At 42.3% G+C, this 25,086-nt stretch overlaps 1 protein-coding gene across 2 annotated transcripts in view; it reads left to right on the forward strand.

The window, feature by feature from the left end:
* Window positions 1-376: 376 nt before the first annotated feature.
* The window catches only part of CDH3 (cadherin 3), a 113,678-nt gene continuing 88,968 nt past the window's right edge, over window positions 377-25,086 (forward strand). The window contains exons 1-2 of one of the 2 annotated variants that reach the window (XM_078438922.2): window positions 377-645; window positions 21,272-21,326. The gene's annotated coding sequence lies outside the window, so the exon portion shown is untranslated. The remainder of the gene's footprint in view (window positions 646-21,271; window positions 21,327-25,086) is intronic. The other variant, XM_078438923.2, reaches the window with a different exon arrangement.

The raw sequence follows: 25,086 nt of genomic DNA on the forward strand, positions 1-25,086 counted from the left end.
CAGGGCTAGACTGTAAGTTTCAATATCCATTAGTAAGCACAAATTGGCTTTCCCTCAGGTTAAGCATCTTAAAAGGGGATGTGACAGCGTGGCGGCGGTGAGAAGGCAGGTTAGAAGGGTTTGTACCACCAAATTTCGAATTAGTAATAGGAAGAGCTAAGTGTGCCCTTTTAAAGAGGTCAAAGGAGGCCCACTTGCGTCCCCTCACATTTTACGGGCGCTAAGTGGGAAGCGGGGTGAGTACGCGCACCAAGAGGGCCTCCGCCTGCCGAGACGCGTGGCGCGGCTGGAGACTACATTCCCCGAAAGCCTTCGCGTCGGCGCACTATGCCACCGTGTCTGACGTCATCCGCCGGCGGCGGATGGCACACCCAGTTCCAGTCTGCGTCGGCGTGGCCATCGCGCTGTGTGCGCGGAGTGCAAAGGAGCAAGGGCGTTCGCGACCTGTGCCCAGCGTCCTGCTCCCGGGGCCAGGCTACCCTCTTCCAGTGGCCGCCACCAGCCACGGGAGTCCCATGACCAGAAAACCCCAGGCCAGGCCCCGCCCCTCTTCTCCCCGCGCTTCGCCCTAATAGCACGACCGTTTCCGATCATGTGACCTACCCGACAAAATGGGGATAAGTTCAACCAAATGGGATTGTGTAGGTAAGTGGAGAAACCAGGTAACCATATTTTATCTCTCTGAGAAAATGTGGCTCTTCCTGAGGAAGTGTAAGTTTCTGCTCCCCTGAAACAAGGCTGTAAAAAGAGAGACACCGTCTCCTCTTCCGCTCTCCTTTCTCCCTAACTCTGGATAGGAGCGGTCCTGTGCAGGCAGGCTGGAGGGAGAATAATAAAGCCTTGAGTGAAGGGCCACACTCCCAATAATGGTAGTCTAGGTAATTAGGACCAACTCTAACATACAAAATAACCTGAGCTGGTTGAAATGTTGAAAAACGACAGCATTCAAAAGAGCTAACAAGAAGAGTGAAGAATTAGGAATCAAACTCCAGGAGATGAAACAGACTGACTTCATAAATCCGTCACTCAAGCTGCTTTTGCCTGAAGGCATTTGCTGATGGAAGAAGACAACTGACAATTCCAGCTGTAAGATTGGTGGACTTGCAGTATAAGGGGTACAAGTATAAAAGTGCTGAAAGTTGGGAGTCTGAATAATCACCCCACATTTGAACAGGGACCCCCAAATGTAGGTACCCTCAAGTAAATGTTGAGATAAAAAGGCCCTGGCGCAGACATGTCTCCCAAATTCAGGTTATCTTGGACGTGTAAAGGAATCTCAACCTTCAGTATTTACCACACTAGTGTTGTGTCCACGTGTTGACAGAAGCAAATGAAAATGACCCTTAGAGAAAGGTATTGTCATCTCAGACATCAGAGTATTCACACACAGCCCTTTTCTTAGTAACTTCCAGCACATTCTCAAAGATAACCAGATACACAAAGATGTAGGACATCATGAAAGAGAACATACAGAAATAACGCACAACAAATACGCAAAAACTCCAAATACTAGAATTGTTTATCAGAGTATAAAATAGAAATTTTTAGTATTTTTAAAGAGTTATTAAAAAAAAAAAAAAAACTAGAAAATACCTACAAAACCAAAAAAGCTTAAAAAATTCATGTAGTAGGTTTGGAAAAGTGACCATACAACTTTAAAAAATAGCTAATTAAAAATGAAACAACTTGGGGCGCCTCGGTGGCTCAGTCGGTTAAGCGTCCGACTTTGGCTCAGGTCATGAACTTGCGGTTTGTGAGTTGGAGCCCCGCGTCGGGCTCTGCGCTGACAGCTTGGAGCCTGCTTTGGGTTCTGTGTCTCCCTCTCTCTCTGCCCCTTCCCTGCTCATGCTCTGTCTCTGTCTCTCAAAAATAAATAAATGTTAAAAAAAAATTGAAAAGATTGACCTTTGGAAAAAAAAAATGAAACAACTTTTTTAACAGCAAATTACACATAAAAGAGAATCAACTGGAATATGGGTAGGAAGAAATTGTCCAGAAACTGGTGGGCAGAGACAGTGAGATGAAGAGACAGAAGAAGAAGGGACAAGACAAAGTAAGACACATGAAACCTTTGGGTAGGAAAGCCCAACATAAGTTTAATTAGATTCCAGAGGAAAATAAGAAATATTTGGAGTTAATAGCTATGAGTTTTCCAGAACTGATGAAAGACCTACCAAGCTCCAGATTCAAGAAGCCAAATGAAACTCAAAAGAGTATAAATAAAAATAAGTCCACAACTATACACATCATGGTTAAAGAATATAAAAGGTACATAAAATCTTAAAACAATTAGACAAAAAGATCAATTAACTTTAGAGATGTAACATCTGACTTCCCAGTAGCATTAAGGGAAGCCACTTGAGTGAGGAATGAAATCTTCACTTAAAATATGTGCCTAATTAGAACTCTGTGTATAGCAAAAATCTTTCAGGAATGGGGACCTATTTATGCAGCTAAAAACAGGAATTTCATCATGAGCAGACCCTAAATGAAGTTGTAAAGGCTGTATTTCAGACAAAGGGAAGATAATCCCAGATGGATGATCAGAGACATAAGAAAGAATCAAGCCCAAAGAAAGTGATCATATGTGAATAAATAATTAAGTGTACAAAACAACAGTATTATTTATATGTCTTTAAACATTACAGAATTAGGGGCACCTGGGTGGCTCAGTCAGTTGAGTGTCTGACTTCAGCTCAGGTCATGATCTCAGGGTTTGTGAGTTCGAGCCCCACATCGGACTCTCTGCTGTCAGCATTGAGCCTGCTTGGGGTCATCTGTCTTCCTCTCTCTCTGCACCAACCCCCCCCCCCACTTGTGCGCTCTCTCTCTCTCTCTCAAAAATAAACATTAAAAAAAATGAACATACAGAATTAAAATCCAAGACAGTGATGCTTCCATTTCTAGTGTTAACAGAATAGCGTGTCATAAACTAACACATCTACTAGAGATAGCTAGAAGAGATGGATAAAATACAAATATATATATATATATATATATACATATATATATATGTATATATATACATATATATATATATGTATATATATATATATATATATATATTTGAAGGCATTAGAGAGCTCCCAAAGCAGCAGGAACTGAGGATCCAAGATACCAAAGAGAAGGGTTGTTCACTGAGGCAAGCCCAGCATTCTCAGTGCCTCCTCTCCCACAGAGACAATTGACTGTACTAGTCATATAATTGTAAAACGGTTGAAAAAGACTAGAAAACATTAAAAACAGCAAAAGGAAAAAAAAGGCATTTTACCTTTAAAGAGTAAATACTGAAAGAATGGTCAAAACAAAATAAAACCTCACAGGTGTCTAACAAGCTAATGGAAAGAACAAAATAAAAATATTTCATTAATTCATAAGGTGAGAAAAAAACATGTCAAGAGCCTTCTGAATAGCCACAAATGTAGCAAATCCAGCTGAGGAGTCACCATGGGCAATTTGACTCTTATTTGTGGGAGTCAGTGGACAGATGAAGTTTCATCTGAGACCCAGGCTTGAACCGGAACTTGTGACCTGGGTAATGGGCTGGATGCCAGCCCTGGCCTAGAGAAATCCCAGGATTCCACAGCCACAGACACCCTGCCTCACTATCCCAACTTGATCTGGAAGAAATTCTGCAGCTTCTGGAAAGGAGTGGCTTTCACCTACCACGCCTCTGCCCAGAAATAGTCCCTGTGTCCATAAGAGTGGGGGGCAAAGGCACAGGAGTCCAGCAAGGAAACAGTCAAAGGCAGGGAGAGAAAAGGAGTACTTATTTGCCTCCCCTTTTAATGTGTGACATTCCCCAAAGGTTGCCAGGTCAGTGGCATTTCTTGGCTCAGGGATCCAGCCAGAGGTGGGGGTGACTTCACTGACTCAAAGACCCAGCAGAACAGCAGTGGTGAGCCTCCCCAAAAGGTAGTGGCTTTGTGGCCTTTCCTTGGGACAAAAACGGCTTCCAAATTGGGGAGCTTTATGAACCCCTGCAGGCCCTACAGGGGTCCCCCTCTCCTTCCAGGCCTAGCAGGATTCTGCACATCCTCCTTCACCTGCACCGCTTCTGCCCTCTGCCCCTGAAGTCCGTGAAGGGTTATGTAGGGATCAAAAGGAGGTGATGACTTCTGTGCTCTCTGTGCTGAAGAGTCAGCAGCTGGAGACCCAGGAGCTTGTGTGTGGTGGGGTGCAGGAAAAGGTAGAGAGTAAAAAGATGGAGCCAGGGAAAATGGGCCCCAGGGTGATCAAAAGGAGACCTGAAAGGGATGAAGAGAGGAAGACAAGTGACAGAGGGGTGGGAGCCTAAAAAACACACAGGGGACCCCTCCTGGGAGCTCAAGGGTGTTCAGTTAAGGGAGATCTTGCACAAACTACAGTAACCCTTTCCTCCATGCCCATCCACTCCTACCTTTAGCCAGGCTCAGGAAGGACATTTTTGGTCCTTTTCCACTTTCATTTTATTTTCCAGTTTCATTACAAACACTTTGTGGGGGGTGGGGATTAAGGAACCACACCCTTGACATTGCCCAACCCATCTGGGTGCCTGTAACTCATACTACTTGTTACCTCCAGGAGAAATTCTGGGTGGGAAAACTCTGTCCCCACACCAGGCATTTTCCAGGCTCCTCTTTCCATAGTGTCTCAGATAGAAGTTGTTATGGCTAGGGAAATATAAATTCATTTTTTAAATATGACTGAATTCACAGGAGATTTGGTTATTGTGTAGTAGAGTGGTTTTCAAATTTGAACACGCATCAGAATCTCTTGGAGCACTGGTTGAAACAGATTTCTGGGCTCCAGCCTGCTGTTTTCTTATTCAGCAGATCTCTTCCAGAGCATTTGCAGATCTAAAAAATCTGCAGATGATGCCGACACTGCTGGTCCAGGGACCACACTTTGAGCCCTGCTAATCTAGGTTATCAAAACTACAGCTACTTTTAGGGGAAGCTGTATTTGTTTTGTTTTTCAAACACTCTTCTCCAGTTTATTCAAACTCTTAGCCAATTTTTCCAGCCTTATCTCTCCCTCAAATATGTCCAAACAACATTTCATGGATGATACAGACCAAAATAGTAACAAGAATGGCAAGAATGAAAATGATACTCCACGCTCTTAAATGCAGAGAACAAATCTGTGGTTGCCAGAGGGGAGGTTGGTGGGGGGTGGAATGGGCAAAATAGGTAAAGAAGATTAAGAGGTACAAACTTCCAGTTATAAGCTAAGGGAAATGGAAAGTACAGCATAAGGAATATATTCAGTAATATTGTAATAATGTTGCATGGTGACTACACTAATCCTGGTGAGCACTGAATCACTATGCTGTACACCTGAAACTGATAAAACATTGTATGTTAATTATACTTCAATAAAAAAATGGTACCCAAACAACATGTTGTAAACATTATGTACAGCTAAAGTGTGCCCATCATACCTTAATAAAGTGGGGGGGGGGGTGGTTAATGAAAATGATAAAGCTTTATGTTCTTCATTTTTTTACAAAATGTCTACAAGAGAAAAATGTGTGGGCAGAGAGGGGCAGCGCTGGGCTGGCCCTGAGAGTGCTCCAGTCCCAGCGGCAGCCCACGGTGGGCCCTAGACCTGGCCTCCTGCGACAGTCCCTTTGCCCTGGGGTCTCACCCGGGTAAGGAAGGGGTGTATCTCTGGCAATGAACCGGCGGCCCCAAGTCTGGAACCTTCCTAAGGAGACGTGCTCAGCAGCCAGCTTGGGAGGCACCCGAGGGAGGGAGAGGGTAGGCGGCTGGGCCAGAGAACAGTGGACTTCCCTAGAACCAGGGAGGGGATTCTTGAGGCCCCAGGCTTGGAGCAGGAGGAGTTGGTTGTAGGTGGTGGTCTAATGGCCTTCTCTGAGAGTCAGATTGAATCGCTAGATTCTGTTTATTAGGAGTAGGAATTTTAATTCGTGTCTAAAATACTACTCCTTTTCCGAATTTCTCAGGAGAATGGCAGCGCCTTTTACTTTTCTTCAAAGCAAATGCTCAGCCAAGCCTCAAATTAGGTGTTACCATTGTGTTATCCCTGCTGGCATGTTGCAGTGACAGTGTTTATATTTACTTAAACTATCCTCTTTTCCCCCAGAAGTGGTCACTTGTTCGTGTTTACTTTTATTTCTGGCTGATCCTAAACCATTTTCCTCATTGAGGATCTCATTTTCAATAATAGATTTCTGGTGTTTAGACTTGCTCTGTAGTTTCTCATGCTTCATTGTGCTAGCATTGTTTAGTCCTCCTCTGTGCTGCACTCAGGCCTCAGCTCAGGGGCCTGCACCTAGTAGGTGTGCAGTAAAGATTTATGAACAGAGCCATTGGACAATTCCACGTCTCCTGATGCCTTCACAGTACTCTTTACTCTCTGAGCTACCTGGGATGAATTTCTTTCTTTTCTTTTTTTTTTTTTTAAGTTAAAAAATGTATTTATTTTGAGAGAGAGAGAGGAAGAGAGAGAATCCCAAGCAGGCTCCCCACTGTCAGCATAGAGCCTGATGTGAGGCTCCATCTCACAAACCATGAGATCATGACTTGTGCCCAAATCAAGAGTTGGACACTTAACTGACTGAGCCACCCAGGTGCCCTGGGACAAATTTCTTAATACTCTCTGTACCTCAATTTCCTCAACTGTAAAATGGGCATATTAATAGAACCTACCCCTTGGGGCTATTGTAGACTAAATGTGTTAATGTCCCACAGTGCATGGCTCAAAGCGCTGTAGGTTATCTTGCTATTATTTTGTGGTAATTCTCATCACGTCACCATCATTGGAATCAACTGGGCTGTAATGGGCACATAGTGTAATGGGCATTGGACCTGAGTTAGAAAATGTGACACTAGGGGAGCCTGGGTGGTTCAGTCGGTTAAGCATGTGACTTGGCTCAGGTCTTGAGTCCTGCTTTGGGCTCTGCATTCTCCCTTTCTCTGCCCCTTGCTCACTCACACTCTCTCTCAAAAGTAAATTTAGAAAAAGAAAGAAAGAAAGAGAAAGAAAGAAATGAAACGAAAGAGAAAGAAAAAATGTGACATTAGCCTTGCAGTCTTTGTGCACTTCCCCTCCCCTCTCTGCACCTCACTTTGTCCTTAAAATGGGGCCTGCCATACTCACACCTGTAAGGGCCGATGATGTGAGACTTAAGCGAGATAACATCTGTTAAGCACTTTGCACCATGCTGGGCACGTAGTTGGTGTTCTTTAAAATGTGCAGTCCCAGGGTGAACAGGCTGGGGTTGCGAGGGCGCTAGTCTGGGGGGTTGGGGGGGTGGGCGGAATCTTTCCCCGGAAGTGCCCACCTCCCGGCACCCACGCCGCGCGCATGCTGGCGGCCACCAGGGGGCGGTGCCTGACCGCAGAGGGTGCCAGGGGACCGTCAGGGCCTTCCTCTTCTTTTCTTCCTCCTCTAGTGTTTGGAATTTAGCAGCCTGGAAGTGATAGGACCCGGGCTCTTGGGGCTTCTAACCATGGCTCTTGCAACGGGAGTGGGTTGGCGCCGGGGGGGCGGGGGGGGGGGGAGCGCTCGGCAATAAAAGAGATTGGCGTCAATGTCAGCTATGGTGAAGACTCGCAAATCCAAGGCGCCCCTGTGGTAATAATGCAGAGGGTGCCCAGCAGTTCTGAGAGCAAAGGAGGGTTTTTTTTTTTCTTCCCACAACTTTTTCTTTAAGAAAAATTCAAACCAATAGCAATGTTTTAAAAACTGCAATGAATAAATATCCTTATACCTTTCATCTGTATTCATCAATTGTCAATACACCTTACCAGGTTATTTATATACACACACATATATTTTATTTTTGGCTAAATCATTTGACAGTTACTTGCAGACATTCTGACATTTTACCCCTAAATACTTAAGCCTGTGTCTCCTAACAACAAGGACATTCTCCCATATAGCTACAATGCCGTTATCACATCTAAGAAACTCCACATTTATATACATTTAAATTTCCGCAATTTGTCCAGTTATGTCCTGTATAGCTGTAGTTTTGTTTTGTTTGTGATCCAAGATCTGATCAATGTTCATCTCATTTTTTCTTTTATGACATTTTTGAAGAATCCAAACAAGTTGTAGAAAACTCCACAATCTGAATTTGTCCTATTTATTCTTCATAATTAGATTCAGGTACACTTTTTTTTTTTTTTTTTTAAGTTTTTTTACTTAGAACATTCGAGCAGGGGAGAGGCAGAGAGAGGGACGAGAAAGAGAATTCCAAGCAGGCCCTTAACAGCAGTGGCAGTGCGGAGCCCGATGCAGGGCTCCAACCCACCAACCCTGAGATCATGACCTGAGCCGAAACCGAGTCAGACGCTTACCCGACTGAGCCACCCAGGCACCCCAAGTGACATCACTTTTGGTAAAATAGATAACAGCCCTTGTTATCTATTTCCCATTACATCATTATCAGGAAGCCCATCTTGTAGACTTGTAGCATATTGGTGACACGAGGTTTGGTCACTGGGCTACATGAGTTTCCTGTACTTCCCTTTATCTCCCCAACAAAACTGAATCTGATCAAGACACTGTCAGAAGCAACCAGCTAGGATGCCTGGGTAGCTCAGTCAGATAAGTGTCTGACTCTTGATTTAGTTTCAGGTCAACTTTTGATTTAGGCTCTGGTCATGATCTCACAGTTCATGAGTTTGACCCCTGAGTCAAGCTGTGCACTGACAGCACAGAGACTGCTTGGGATTATCTCTTGCTCTCTCTGTCTCTTCCTCTCTGCTCCTCCCTCACTCATGCTCTCTCTCTCTCAAAATAAATAAACATTAAAAAAAAAGGGTGTGTGGGGGTGTCTGGGTAGCCCAGTCAGTTAAGCATCCAACTCAAGATTTCAGCTCAGGTCATGATCTCACGGTTCGTGGGATCAAGCCCGTGTCAGGCTCTGTGCTGTCAGTGTGGAGCTTGCTTAAGATTCTCTCTCTCTCCCCCTCTCTCTGTGCCCTTCCCTCACTTGTGTGCTATCTCTCCCTCCCTCAAAATAAATAAATAAACTTTAAAACACAAAACAAGCAAAAAACCAAACAGCTAAATCCAGAATGTGAAACAGATGTCCCAGTTTCTCTAACCATCTATGTAATGGTGTGGGTGGGGAGGAGAAGAAAAGGCTGTTTTAGAATGAAAGATTGAAGAGACATATGGCCACATATATTGGATAGATCTTGTTTGAATCCTGATTTGAATAAACTAATTGTAAAAAGACATCCTTGAGATAATTGGAGACATTTTAATATGGACTGGGTATAGATAATATTTAAAAATCACTGAGAATTTGTTGGTGTGATAATGGCATGGCTATCATTTCAAAACATTTTAATATATTAAATTATAATATATGCATGCAATGGAATATTATACAGCCAAAAAGAATGGAAAAAGATTTATCATGCTGGATAAATCTCAGGAATAACATGTTGAGTGGAAAAAAATAAATTATAGAGTGATACAATTGATATACCAATGATACCCTTATATATAGGGAGGATATAATATATATGATATACAGGATTTGCTTTTCTCTCTTTTTTATTGTGTTAAAATACAAATAACATAAAATTAGCCATCTTAACAGTTTTTAAGTGTGCAGTTCAATGGTATTAAATATATCCCCATTGTCATGTAGCCATCCCCTCCCCATCCAACCCATTACCAACCATCCATCCCCATAATTCTTTTCATCTTCTAAATCTGAAACTCAATACCTATTTGGAAACAATTCTCTGTTCTCCCCTGTCTCCAGCCCCTGGCAATTACCATTATACTTTCTTTAAATTTTGACTACTCTAAATACCTCACATAAGTGGAATTATTCTCTATTTGGTTTTTGTGACTGGCTTATTTCACATTATTAGCACAATGCTCTCCAGTTCATCCATGTTGTAGCATATTGCAGAATCTCCTTCATTTTTAAGACCAAATAATAATACAGGGGCTGTATATACTGCATTTCAGTAATCCATTCATTGGTCGATGGACACTTGAGTTGCTTCCATGTTTTAGCTATTGTAAATATGCTGCTATGAACATAGGTGTACAAATATCTTTTTGGGACTATTTTCACTTATTTGGGGTATAAACCCAAAAGTAGAATCGCTGGGTCATATGGAAATTCTATTTTTTTATTTTTTTACAGTTTATTTTTATTTATTTTGAGAGAGAGATAGAAAGCAAACAGGGGAGGGGCAGAAAGGGAGAGAGACAGAATCCCAAGCAGGCTCTGTGCTGTCAGCACAGAGTTCAGCAGGGCTTGAACTCACGAACTGTGAGGTCATGACCTGAGCTGATGTCAAGAGTTGGACGCTTAACCAACTGAGTCATCAAGGCACCCCTATTTTTTAATTTTTTTGAGGAAACTTTATGCTGTTTTTCACAGAGGCTATATACCATTTTACATTCCCACCAACAGTACACAAGGGTTCCAAGTTCTCCATATCCTCATCAATACGTGTTTGCTGGTTTTTTTTTTAAGTTTATTTATTTTTAAGAGAGAGAGAGACAGTGTGAGAGAGAGCACGCGAGTACACGAGTTGGGGAGGGGCAGAGAGAGGGGGACAGAGGAACTGAAGCGGTCTCTGTGCTGTGGGGTTTGAACTCACAAACCATGAGATCGTGACCTGAGCTGAAGGGGCTCAAACTCATGAACCATGAAATTATGAGCTGAGCCAAAGGCAGAAGCTTAACCCACCAGGCCACCCAGGCATCCCTATTTTCTGTTTTTTAATAATAGCTATCCTAATGGGTGTGAAGTGGTATCTTTTTGGTTTTGATTTGCATTTCCCTAATGATTAGTGATGTTGAACATCTTTTCATGTACTTATTGGCCATTCACCTATCTTCTTCAGAGAAATGCCTATTCAAGTCCTTTGTCCATTTTGAGGCTCTTTGGTTTTTTGTTGTTGTTGAGTTTTAGGAGTTCTCTATATATTCTGGATATTCATCCCTTATCAGATTTATTTATTTATTTCCTGAAAAACAGTGCTGGAGATTCTTTATGGATACACACATATAGTAAAAATATAAAGCCATGTATATGAATGATAACGCTGTATTCAGTGAGTGATATTTGGGGTAGAGGATTGGGATATGGGAAGGTATGTTGGAGGCTTCAGTAGTAGCTCTTGGGTTTTATTTATTAGAGTAGGTCATGGTTAAATGGGTGTTCATTATGTTATTATCTTTCCTTTTTTGTGTTCTCCTTAGATTATTTCACAAATTAAAAAAAAAAAAAAGTGTAGCACAGCACCTGGCTGGCTCAGTCAATAGAGCATGTGACTCTTGATCTCAGGGTTGTGAGTGTGAGCCCCACATTGGATGCAGAGACTACTTTAAAAAATAAAATAAAATGTAGCTTCTTAAAGAAAACAAAGGCTTTAATTTATTGAGCAACTACTAGGTTCAAAAAGCTTAACATGCACTATCTACTTTAATCCCCACCTCATTTCTCTTATCATCTGCCACCACTCTGCCCTCTGTACTCTTCATTTCAATCATACTGGTCTCCATACTGCTTTTCTTAAGAGTTTGGCATTGTCCTGCCACGAGACCTTTGTACCTGCTCTTCCCTCCACCTGGAATACTCTTCCCCATGAAGAGCATGGTTTCCTCCCTCATTTCCTTCAAGTCTTTGCTCAAACAGCACCTTTTCAGCAAAGCTTTCTTTGACTAGCCTATCTCCCTTACCCTGCTCTACTTTTTCCTCCTAGCAATTGTCACCTTCTGACAGATCACATAACTGGCCATGTTTGCTGTCCATCTCCCCTTGATAGTATGTAAACTCCATAAGAGCAGGGATTTTTCTCTGCTTTATTCACTGTTATGTTCCCAGCACCTCAAACAACTTGGTGCATAGTATAGTACTTAATACATATATGCTGATTCAATGAATGAATGTATTTGTTATCTATTACTGCATTACAAATCACCCCAAAATTTAGCAGCTTAAACCACAAACATTCTCTCACATGGTTCCTTCCTTGCTCCTTCGTTCCTTCGTTCCTTCGTTCGTTCCTTCCTTCCTTCCTTCCTTCCTTCCTTTAAGTAGGAGCCCAATGCAGGGCTTGAACTCATGACCCTGAGATCAAGACCTGAGCTGAGATCAAGAGTCAGACACTTAGGGGGTGCCTGGGTGTCTCATTTGGTTAAGCATCCGACTTTGGCTCAGGTCATGATCTCGTGGTTTGTGAGTTCGAGCCCCATGTCAGGCTCTGTGCTGGTAGCTCAGAGGCTGGAGCCTGCTTCAGATACTGTGTCTCCCTCTCTCTCTGCCCATCCCCCACTAATGTTCTGTCTCTTTCTCTCTCTCAAAATTAAATAAACATTAAAAATTTTTTTTTAAAAAAGTGATACTTGACTGACTGAGCCACCCAGGCACTTTAGTTTAGCCACCCAGGCACTTTTTAGTTTTAGTCTGTGTATTTATGTCTGTATGTGTGTGTGCGTATGTATTTTTAAAGTAGGCTCCACGCCCAATATGGAGTTCAATGTGAGGCTTGAACTCTCAACCATGAGATCACGACTCTCTCACATGGTTTCTGAGGGTCATGAATCTAGTTGCTGCTTAGCTGGGTGGTTTAAGTTCAAGTTCCCCATGAGACTGCAGTCAAGTGTTGGCCAGAGCTATAGCAATCACAAAGCTTGGCTGGGGCTGTAGAACCCACTTCAAAGCTTACAAACATGGTTGTTGGCAAACCTCATTCCTCACTGGCTGTTGGCTGGGAGTTTCAGTTCCTAGCCACACGGACCTTTCCACAAGGCTGCCTCATGTCATGGCAGCTGGCTCCCCGCAAAGTGATAAGCGAAAGAAAGAAAGGGGGAAGGGAGAGAGAGTGGAAATGAGGAAGGGAGGGGAAAGAAAGAAAAAGGGAAAGGAGGTAGAGGACAAAAGCACTTGAGACAAAAGATACAGTCTTTTATTACCTAATCACAAAATTGACCTACCATCTGTGGCAGACAAAATAATGGTCCCCGAAGATGTCCAAGTCCTAATCCCTAGAACCTGTGAATTTGTTACCTTACATGGCAAGGTAACAGATAAAGTTAAGGATTTAGTTAAAGTGGGGGAGATTATCCTGCATTGGCCACATGGGTCCCAATGTAATCACGGGGTTCTTATATGGGAAAGAGGGAGGCAGGACAGTGGTGACAAAAAAGGAGAGGTGACAATGGGAGCAGAGGTTGGAGTGATACCCTGTGAAGATGGAGAAAGGGGCCATGAGCTGAAGAATTCAGGCATCTTCTACAAGCTGGAAAAGGCAAGGACGTGGATTCTCCCCGGGAACTTCCAACAACTTGATTTTAGCCCAGTAAGACCCACGCAGATGTCTGACCCCCAGAACTTCAAGGTAGTAGATTTGTGCTGTTTTAAGCTGCTATGTTTGTGGTGATTTTTTCCAGCAGGAAGAGGAGATGATTACACCATCACTTCTGCCATACTGTACTGGTTAGAAGCGAATCAGCCCACATTCATGGGGTGTGAACACCAGGACGCACAGTTGTTGTAGGGGGACTTTAGAGGCTGTCTACTACAATGACATAATTATTAACTCTACTTTATAGAAAGGTAAGCTGAGGCTTAGAGGAGTGAAGTAACTTGTCTGAGATCATATAACTAATGATGGTGGAGTGAGTTCCATCTGATGCCCAGAATAAATTCCAAACTCTTTTGACAAATGGCTACGAGGGCCTGTCTGATCTGGGCCTTGCCTGCCTCCCTAATCTCCACAAACCCAGCACATTGAATTCCACCTCAGGGCTTTTACACCTGCTGTAAATTGCTCTTCATTCCAGTGAGCAGGCTCTTTCTCACCTTCAGATCTCAGTTCAAATACAAGTCTTCCCTGATAACACAATAATTTTCCTTTCCTTCACCTCTTTTACTTTATCTTTACTTTTTTTTGTTTATTTGTTTGCTGTCGAATGTCTGTTCCTATTACTCCCACCCCTCATGAAGACAGGGGCTTTGCCAGCTTTGTCTATTGCTGTATCCCCAGTACCGGCACACAGTAGATGCTCAATAAGGATTTGCTGAAATGACGAGTGAGTGACTTCACAGGGAGGTAAAACAGAAATGATCCATTCAACTCACTTCTTGAAATAACAGTTCTTACCTGGTGAGCTTATGAAGATAAAAAGAAATAAATAAAAGAAGTCACAAGGCCTAGAGCCCCAGGATATATTTTTAAAGAACTGAGAGTTTCAATTCTCCCACTACTAACAGGCTGGACCTGGGGGTGTTCACAGGGCTCTGGGCTGTGAGAGTCCTTTGTCTCCAGAGAAGGCAGAACCCTGGCAGGAAGGGTGAGCAATCCACCAGCACCACTATTTGGGTAATAACTAAGCCTTTTCTTCCCAGGCTAGTTCTGCTGGTCCCCACACCCCTCCCCGCAGGCAAAAATCTTCCCTACTTAGCCAGGAACCAGAGCTCTCTGAAGTCTCTGCAGGTCAACCCTGAATTGAAGGAGAGTGTGGCAGAGAGAGACAGACTTGGTTAGGGAGGCTGGGTTCTTGTGATCTTGGTTGTGATCTTGGACAAGGAAACTGTTTTTTCAATCTCTCTCTCTCTTTTTTCAAGGGAGGGGGGAACTTGAGTAAAGAGAGTTGAATTAATTGTGTAAGACTCCTTTCTGGTTTTATTAATTCACTCACTCATTCTTTTTTTTTTTTTTTATCCCTATCTTCCACTTCCATTACCCTCCTCCCCCACTCTGTTCAATAAATATCTTTTTAAAAATATTTTTGGGGTGCCTGGGTGGCTCAGGTGGTTAAGCGTCCGACTTCAGCTCAGGTCATGATCTCACAATTCGTGAGATATATAATTAAATATATTTTAATGTTTTAATTATTTATTTATTTTGAGAGAGTGGGCATGCATGCACACAGGTGAGCAGGGGAGGGGCACAGAGCAAGGGAGAGAGAGAATCCCAAGCAGGCTCCGTGCTGTCAACGCAGAGCCCTACATGGAGCTTGATCCCACAAACTGTGACATCATGACCTGAGCTGAAATCAAGAGTCAGACGCTCAATGATGGAGCCACCCAGGAACCCCTAATAAATATCTTTTAATTTGTATGTAGCTTTGTCAAATATATAGTGTTGTTTCCTGCTAATATGAATTTAGTTTTTTAATTAAAAAGTATCTGGCTATAGATCACGTTCTATTTCTTACTGTGGTAGCCAGCCTCCAAGATGGTTCCCAGTAAATCTCCTGGTATTCACATCTTTGAGCAGTCCCTTCTTGCATTGAACAGAGCTGACCCTACTCAAAAGAGAATATTGCAAGAGTAACAGTGTGTGATTTCCAAGACTGGGTGATAAAAGACATTGCAACATCCTCCCTGCCATCTCTTGGGTCACCAACCTTAAGGGAAGCCAGCTGTCACGGTGTGAAGACGCTGAAGCAGACCTATGGAGAGGTCTAAGAGGAAATGAGACCTCCTGCCAACAGTTAGCACCAATTTTCCAGCCATGTAAGTGAACCACCTTGAATGATGCTCAAACCCTAGTCAAGCCTTCAGATGACATCAGCCCCAGCGACATCTTAACTGCATTCTCATGATAGATCCCAAGCCAAAACCACTCAGTCAAGCCATTCCCAAATTCCTGACCCATAGGAACTATGTAGGATAATAAATGTTTATCTTGTTTTAAGTCATTAGGATTTTTGGTAATTTGTTACACAGGAATGGATAAACCGATACTTACTTTATTGTCGTTGTTCTCTTTCATCTTTTATTTTTTTAAGCAAGCTCTATGCCCAACGTGGGGCTTGAACTCACCACCCTGTAATCAAGAGTCAGACTCTCTACCAACTGAGCCAGCCAGGTGGCCTGATACTTACTTTTTAAATTTAGCTATAACATTTGTGGATTCATTCAGGTTTCTTTGTGTTTGTCTAGTTTAGAAGTCAGTAAAGTTTTACTGTCAAGAGCTACCTGTAAATATTCTAGGCTTTGTAGGCCATATGGTCTCTGTTGCAGCAACTCAAGTCTGCTGATGTAGTGCAAAAGCAGCCACAGACAATACATAAATGAATGAGTATGGCTGTATTTCTAATAAAACTTCATGGATGCTGAAATTTGAATTTCATACAATTTTTATGTGTCACAAAATATTCTTTTGATTTTTTTTCCCCCACCACTAAAAAATGTAATCATCATTCTCCGCTCATGAGCCAAGCTGCACAAAAACAGGCAACAAGTCAAATTTGGTCCAGAGGTCCTTTGTGTATTGACCTCTGGTCTGTTTCATTGTTTTGAACTGCTGCACAATAATTCCATAATTCCAAAATATCCCATACTTTGCCAATATTTGCCGATATTGGATCTATTTGCCAATAGATCCCATATCTATTCCCAATGAGGGGCATTTGTTTATTTCCTACTCCCACAGCTACCATGAACAGCTGCAGTGAACATCCTTGGTTGCGTGGGAAGATCCCTGGGATACTTGCCCAGGCGTGGAATTGCTGGATTTCAGGGTATTAGTCTACACTCGGCAGTGGTGCACAAGAGCCCCATTTCCTCCACACCCTCCTGACACTTGGTGTTTTCCAACGTTCTGATGTTTGCCAGTCTGAATTTGTATCTCCTCCTTGTTTTGGCCTGGATTTCCCTAACGGCTAATGGGTGGGGACATTTCTTTGTATACTAGCATCCATTTAGGTTACCTCTCTAAATTGTCTGTTCATGTTCTTTACCCATTTTTCTAGCAGATGTTTCTGACTTTTTCTTATTGGGAAGACTTCCCCCTTCCTCGGCCTCAGTTTCCACTTCTGCACCACAGTTACCTACAAGGCTCTTCCGAAATGCCATCCCTGTTTCTGAAATCTTATGTTTCAAATAATAAGAATTGGGCCTTGAGTTGGGTTTTTACTTATATCATCTCAATTTAGAAATCTCGGAGACTACAACTGAGACTTCTGGGTTCAGGGAGGTTGATTTCCAGCCCAGGGCCACCCACAGGGATGATGGTGTTGAAAAGATGCTGAAGCTGAGTACCATTAGGAAGAGCTTGGACTGCAAATCAGAGTAAGACAACAAATAGCACTTCTAGGTCAAACTGGAAATGATGCTGCAGAGGATGGGGCCTTCTTTTTCCAGCTCAGAAGTGAAACTAGTTCTAAACCTTTCTGAAGGCCAGTCTGACAAAAGCCTTAAATACCTGCACACACTTTGACTCAGAAAATTTCCTAGGAATTTGTCCTGAAGCAGTAACTGGTGAAAGACAAGGAGAAAAGTGTTTGGTAGCTGGGGGAAAAAAAAAATCACTCCTAAATATCTGACTTTAGGAGATGAAATACTACATGTGCTATCTTTTTTTTTTTTTTTTTTAAGGAGGTGATAGGAACCTTTAATTAATTAATTAATTCATTAATTCTTAAATTTACATCCAAGTTAGTTAGCATATAATGCAACAATGATTTCAGGAGTAGATTCCTTGATGCCCCTTAAGGAATTACCCATTTAGCCCATCCCCCCTCCTACAACCCCTCCAGCAACGCTCTGTTCATTCTCTGTATTTAAAAGTCTCTTACGTTTTGTCCCCCTCCCTGTTTTTATATTATTTTTGCTTCCCTTTCCTTGTGTTCATCTGTTTTGCCTCTTAAAGTCCTCATATGAGTGAAGTCATATGATTTTTGTCTTTCTCTGACTAATTTCACTTAGCATAATACCCTCCAGTCCCATCCACGTAGTTGCAAATGGCAAGATTTCATTCTTTTTGATTGTCGAGTAATACTCCATTGTATATATATATACCACATCTTCTTTGTCCATTCATCCATCGATGGACATTTGGGCTGTTTCCATACTTTGGCTATTGTTGATAGCACTGCTATAAACATGTGTGTGTCCCCTTTAGAAACAGCACACCTGCATCCCTTGGATAAATACCTAGTAGTGCAATTGCTGGGTCGTAGGGTAGTTCTATTTTTAATTTTTTGAAGAGCCTTCATACTGTTTCCAGAGTGGCTGCACCAGTTTGCATTCCCACCAGCGGTGCAAAAGAAATCCTCTTTCTTTGCATCTTCGCCAACATCTGTTGTTGCCTGAGTTGTTGATGTTAGCCATTCTGACAGGTATGAGGTGGTATCTCATTGTGGTTGTGATTTGTATTTCCCTGATGATGAATGATGTTGAGCATTTTTTCATGTGTCAGTTGGCCATCTGGATGTCTTCTTTGGAGAAGCGTCTATTCGTGTCTTTTGCCCCTTTCTTCACTGGATTATTTGTTTTTCAGATGTTGAGTTTGATAAGTTCTTTATAGATTTTGGATACTAACCCTTATCTGATATGTCATTTGCAAATATCTTCTCCCATTCTGTCGGTTGCCTTTTAGTTTTGCTGATTGTTTCCTTCACTGTGCAGAAGGTTTTTATTTTGATGAGGTCCCAACAGTTCAATTTTTGCTTTTATTTCCCTTGCCTCCAGAGACATATTGAGTAAGAAGTTGCTGTGGCTGAGGTCAAAGAGGTTTTTGCCTGCTTTCTCCTCTAGGATTTTAATGGCTGCCTGTCTTATGTTTAGGTCTTTCATCCATTTTGAGTTTATTTTTGTGTATGGTGTAAGAAAGTGGTCCAGGTTCATTTTTCTGCATGTTGCTGTCCAGTTTTCCCAGCACCATTTGCTGAAGAGACTGTCTTTATTCCATTGGATATTCTTTTCTGCTTTGTCACAGATTAGTTGGCCATACGTTTGTGGATCCATTTCTGGGTTCTCTATTCTGTTCCATTAATCTGAGTGTTTTTGTGCCAGTACCATACTGTCTTGATGATTACAGCTTTGTAATACAGCTTGAAGTCCGGGATTGTGATGCCTCCAGCTTTGGTTTTCTTTTTCAGGATTGCTTTGGCTATTAGGGGTCTTTTCTGGTCCATACAAATTTTAGGAGTGTTTGTTCTAGCTCTGTGAAGAATGCTGGTGTTATTTTGATAGGGATTCCATTGAATATGTATATTGCTTTGGGTAGTATTGACATTTTAACAGTATTTGTTCCTCCTATCCAGGAGCATGGAATATTTTTCCTTTTTTTATGTGTGTGTCTTCTTCAATTTCTTTCATAAGCTTTCTATGGTTTTCAGTGTATAGATTTTTCACCTCTTTGTTTAGATTTATTCCTGGGTATTTTATGGGTTTTGGTGCAATTGTAATTGGAATCGACTCCTTGATTTCTCTTTTTGTTGCTTCATTATTGGTGTATAGGAATGCATCCAATTTCTGTGCATTAATTTTATATCCTGTGACTTTGCTGAATTCGTGGATCAGTTCTAGCAGTTTTTTGGTGGAATCTTTTGGGTTTTCCATATAGAGTATCTGTGAAGAGCAAAAGTTTGACTTCCTCCTGGCTGATTTGGATGCCTTTTATTCCTTTGTGTTGTCTGATTGCTGAGGCTAAGACTTCCAATACTATGTTGAATAACAGTGGCAAGAGTGGACATCCCTGTCATGTTCCTGACCTTAGGGGGAAAGCTCTCAGTTTTTCCCCATTGAGGATGATATTAGCGTTGGGTCGTTCATAGATGGCTTTTATGATCTTGAGGTATACTCCTTCTATCCCTACTTTCTTGAGGGTTTTTATCAAGAAACGATACTGTATTTTGTCAAATGCTTTCTCTGCATCTATTGAGAGGACCATATGGTTCTTGTCCTTTCTTTTATTGATGTGAGGAATCACGTTAATTGTTTTGCGGATATTGAACCAGCCCTGCATCCCAGGTATAAATCCCACTTGGTTGTGGTGAATAATTCTTTTATATTGTTGGATCCAGTTGACTAGTATCATGTTGAGGATTTTTGCATCCATGTTCATCAGGGAAATTGATCTGTAGTTCTCCTTTTTATTGGGGTCTTTGTCTAGTTTGGAATCAAGATAATGCTGGCTTCATAGAAAGAATTTGGAAGTTTTCCTTCCATTTCTATTTTTTGCAATAGCTTCAAGAAGAGGAGTTAACTCTTCTTTAAATGTTAGGAAGAATTCCCCTGGAAAGCCATTCGACCCTGGACTCTTGTTTTTTGGGAGATTTTTGATTACTAATTCGATTTCTTTACTGGTTATGGGTCTGTTCAAATTTTCTGTTTCTTCCTGTTTCAGTTTTGGTAGTTTATATGTTTCTAGGAATTTGTCCATTTCTTCCAGATTGCCTATTTTATTGGCATATAATTGCTCATAATATTCTCTTTTATTATTTTTATTTCTGCTGTGCTGGTTGTGATCTGTCCTCTTTCATTCTTGATTTTATTTATTTGGGTCCTTTCCTTTTTCTTTTTGATCAAACTGTCTGGGGGTTTATTAATTTGTTAGTTCTTTCAAAGAACCAGTTCCTGGTTTCATTCTGTCCTACTGGTTTTTTTTTGGTTTTGATAGCATTGATTTCTGCTTTAATCTTTCTTATTTCCTGTGTCCTACCGTTTTGGGTTTTATTTGCTGTTCTTTTTCCAGCTCTTTAAGGTGTAAGGTTAGGTTGTGTATCTGAGACCTTTCTTCCTTCTTTAGGAAGGCCTGGATTGCTAAATACTTCCCTCTTATGACCACCTTTGCTACACTATGTATGCTATCTTAAGAAAGATATTCTAGGGGCACCTGAGTGGCTCATTTGGTTAAACGTCCAACTTTGGCTCAGGTCAGGATCTCGGAGTTTGTGAGTTGGAGCCCTGCAGCAGGCTCTGTGCTGTCAGTGCGGAGTCGGCTTCAGATTCTCTGTTTCTCTCTGTCTGCCCCTCCTCCACTTGTGCTCTCTCTCTCTCAAAAATAAATAAACATTTAAAAAAAGATTAAAAAAACAAGAAAAATATTCTATAGGATTTCTAATGCTAATGGAAAAATTTTAGTAATTCCTTTACGATGGGGGGAGAGATTCATGTTATAAAATAGTGGATACAGAATGGTCTCATTTTTGTAAGGAAAATATGTATGTGAGTAGAAAATGCTGGGAAAATGCAATAATGTACTGCTAAGGGCCACACACTGTTTTTAGTGCTTTACAGCATCACTTAATTCTCACACAACTCTTTGCATAGGCGCTGTTGTCATTCCCATTATTTTTATTAAAAAAATTTTTTTTAAATATTTTATTTTTGAGAGACAGAGAGAGACAGCGTGAGTGGGGGAGGAGCAGAGAGAGAGGGAGACACAGAATCCGAAGCAGGCTCCAGGCTCCGAGCTGTCAGCACAGAGCCCAACATGGGGCTCAAACCCACAAACTGTGAGATCATGACCTGAGCCAAAGTCGGACACCTAACCAACTGAGCCACCCAGGTGCTCCTGTTGTTATTCCCATTTTACAGGTGAAGAAACTGAGGCCAAGAGGGGTGAAATGAGCTGCTCAAGGTCACACAGATGGTAAGTGATGAATCCAGGATTTGAACCCAGACACTGGCCCCAGAGCCACCACAAAATACCCCCAAGGAATAGTTACTCCTGGGAAGTGAGACAGACCAAGGTGATCCTTATTTACTTTATCTTTATTTCCTGATTTTTCTACAACTAATTTTTTTAGGAGGATTCTCCACCCTAGCTCCCTTGTAGGTGTTGATGCCTTTGGAAATGGCAACTTCAGGAGATGCTGGGGTAAACAGCATGGGGCAAAGAATCAGGAATAGGATGGAGCTTTGCTTGCCTCGGATCCTACCCCAGCCCCAAACCCTCCCATTTCATTCAGATCAAGGAAATCAAAGGTCAGATATCAGCTATACAACCTTGGACCCGTTGCTCCTCCCTCCTGAGCCATTTTCCAGCTATGTCCTATGGACTGAATTTCTGAAGAAGCCTGCTCTTTCTTTCTCCCCCAATCCCTTCCCAGCCCCCTGAGTGAGGCATAAGGAGGGAAAGCCTTGCTTAGTAGTGCTGGGAAGGAAAGTGAAGGGGAGTGGCAGAGGAGCCAGCCACTGGGACAGACAGGTCTAGGGAGGGGTCTGCCTCTCATCTCCCCTCTGGGGCTTTGAGGAGTGACTACCTAGACTCTGTAACTCTGGGAAGGTCTGCGCTGCAGTGAGCACTGGAGAGGGAGTCTAAAGACCTGAGTTGTGCTCACACCTCACCATTGGTAACCTGTGTCCTAGAGCAAGTCGGTCCCTTCTTGAGCCTTGGCTTTCTTCAAGGTTGAAGGTGTGAATGCCTGGCTGTTTGTGACAGCATGAGGAAAGGTGCTTCATGAAAAGCTAAACAAGTATGCGCTGTGTCAGGGGTCCGCAAACTACACTGCACCTCTTGTCCTTCCTTTTTCACAGCTTTATTGAGATCTAACTTACCACACATTCACCCATTTAGGGTGTATACTTCAGTGGATCTTGGTACATTCACAGAGTTGTGCTACCATCACCACAATCAATTTTAGAACATTTTCTCACCCCAAAGGAAACACCGTACCCTTCAGCCATCACCCCCAGACCCCTCTCCCTCTCAGCCCCAAGCAACAACTCCTGTGCTTTCTGTCTGTATCATTAATTAATCTGATCATCATTAATTAGTCAGACATTTCCTGTCCGTGCAGTCACACACTGCTCTTCATTTAGCCAGCATGTTTTTAAGCCTCGTCCATGTTGTAGCATATATAAAACCCTTTCCCTTTTACAGCTGAGCAATATTTCATTGTATATTTTGTTTCTCTGTTCATTAGCTGATAGACCACATATTTTTTTTCCTTCTACTTTTTGGCTATCACGAATAGTGCGGATATACTTGGATGGACACATTTGATATGGACGTATGTTTTCATTTCCTTTGGAGACAGGAATGGAATCACTGGATCAAAGAGTAATTATATTCCACACTTTTTTTTTAAAGTAGGCTGCACACCCAGCATGGAGCCCAAAGCAGGGCTCGAACTCACAACCCTGAAATCAAGACCTGAGCTGAGATCAAGAGTCAGACCCTTAACCAACTGAGCCACCCAGGCACCCCTATGTTTCACACTTTGCGGCGACGCCTGTTTTCATACAGTCTAGATGCTGAGTGGTTTTTATGTTTTTAAAAGGTTGAGAAAAATAAAATAGAGAATGATATTTTGTAACATGTGAAAATCACATAGAAGTCAACTTTCAGTGGCCACTACTAAAGTTTCACTGGACCGTTACATCATTCGCTATGTATTGTTTGTGATGCTTTCAAGCTATAGTGGTAGAGTTGAGTTGTGTGACCGGCCTGCAAAGCCTAAGATATTTACCTTCTGATCTTTCTCTCCCTTTCTTTTTTTTCTTTCTTTTCTTTCTTTCTTTCTTTCTTTCTTTCTTTCTTTCTTTCTTTCTTTCTTTCTTTCTTTTGAAAGAGAGATTGTGAGTAAGGGAGAGGTGTAGAAAGAGAAGGGGAGAGAGAATCTCAAGTAGGCTCCACACCCAGCATGGAGCCTAACACTGGGCTCAATTCCATGACCCTGGGATCATGAGCTGAAATCAAGAGTCAGATGCTCAACCCAGGTGCACTACCAACTGGCCTTTTACAGAAAATGTTTGCCACCCCCTGAACTATATGTTGGTGTTATTATTATTAATTATTTATTGTTTGGTGGAGGCAGCTTGAGTGTGTGCTGCCTTGATGGGAACAGGACTCAGGTCACCAGCCCCTCTCTGTCAGGTCCTGGCTTGGAGCATAAAGGAATGAGAGTTCACAGCTGGACCCATTTTCTGGACTGAGAAACTGAGTCATGTGGGAAGGCTCAGGCTCTTGCAAAATAAGGAAGGAGTAAGGGCCTCTTGTTCTTCTACTCCTGGGCAGCCTCCTTCCCTCCAGCTAGGAAGACCGGCTGTGAATAATTCATGGCTGGCGTTTGCAGAGCACTCCATCTTGTCAGAGCACTTTGATCATCATTAATTAGTCAGAACCTGGCTCCAGCTGTCGCCTATTAAAACACAAACAGAAGTGGCTTTGATCGCTCCATCCTGAAAACTGGAAGCTTCCCTCTCCATTCCAAGGCTTTGCACCACAGATTCCTTCTCTCTGCCCATCATCCATCACATCTTAAAGACCCAGAACCCACTGAATTGGCCCCCCAAAACAGGCTTCTTGAAGGAAAGAAGGGAGTCCTGGAGTTGGAGCCCAGGCCTCATAGCTGGTGTCTTCTGAGAAGTCATGTCCCCTCTCTGCCTCTCATTGTCTTCATCAGGAAGATACAAGTAAGGATACCTATCTCTGGGGTTGTTGTGGAGATTAACCAAGTTTGTACCTATAAAAATGTTCTGAAAGGAACCCTCCTACACTGCCGGTGGAAAGGCAAAATGGCACAGCCACTTGGGAAAACATTCTGGTGGTTCCTCACATGATTAAATGTAGAGTCACCATATGGCCCAGCAATTGCATTGCTAGGTATGTGTTCAAGAGAAATGAACATGTGTGTCCACACAAAAACTTGTACACAAACATTCACAGCAGCATTATTCAGAATGGCCAAGGATTAGAAAGAACCCAAATATCCATCGACTGATAAAGACAAATAAAATGTGGCACATCCGTACATTGGAGTATTATTCAGCCATAGAAAGTAATGAAGTATTGCAACAGACATGTGCTACAACAGAGACAAACCTGAAAACATTATGTTAAAGGGAAGAAGCCAGACACAAAAAGGCCACATATTATGTGACTGCATTTATAAGAAATGTCCAAATAGACCTACCCTATGACCCAGCAATAGCACTGCTAGGAATTTATCCAAGGGATACAGGAGTACTAATGCATAGGGGCACTTGTACCCCAATGTTTATAGCAGCACTCTCAACAATAGCCAAATTATGGAAAGAGCCTAAATGTCCATCAACTGATGAATGGATAAAGAAATTGTGGTTTATATACACAATGGAATACTACGTGGCAATGAGAAAGAATGAAATATGGCCGTTTGTAGCAATGTGGATGGAACTGGAGAGTGTGATGCTAAGTGAAATAAGCCATACAGAGAAAGACAGATACCATGTGTTTTCACTCTTATGTGGATCCTGAGAAACGTAACAGAAAGCCATGGGGGAGGGGAAGGAAAAAAAAAAAAAAAAGAGGTTAGAGTGGGAGAGAGCCAAAGTATAAGAGACTGTTAAAAACTGAGAACAAACTGAGGGTTGATGGGGGGTGGGAGGGAAGGGAGGGTGGGTGATGGGTATTGAGGAGGGCACCT

This window comes from Panthera onca, chromosome E2, assembly GCF_046562875.1.
Source record: "Panthera onca isolate mPanOnc1 chromosome E2, mPanOnc1 haplotype 2, whole genome shotgun sequence".
NCBI classification, from domain to species: domain Eukaryota; kingdom Metazoa; phylum Chordata; class Mammalia; order Carnivora; family Felidae; genus Panthera; species Panthera onca.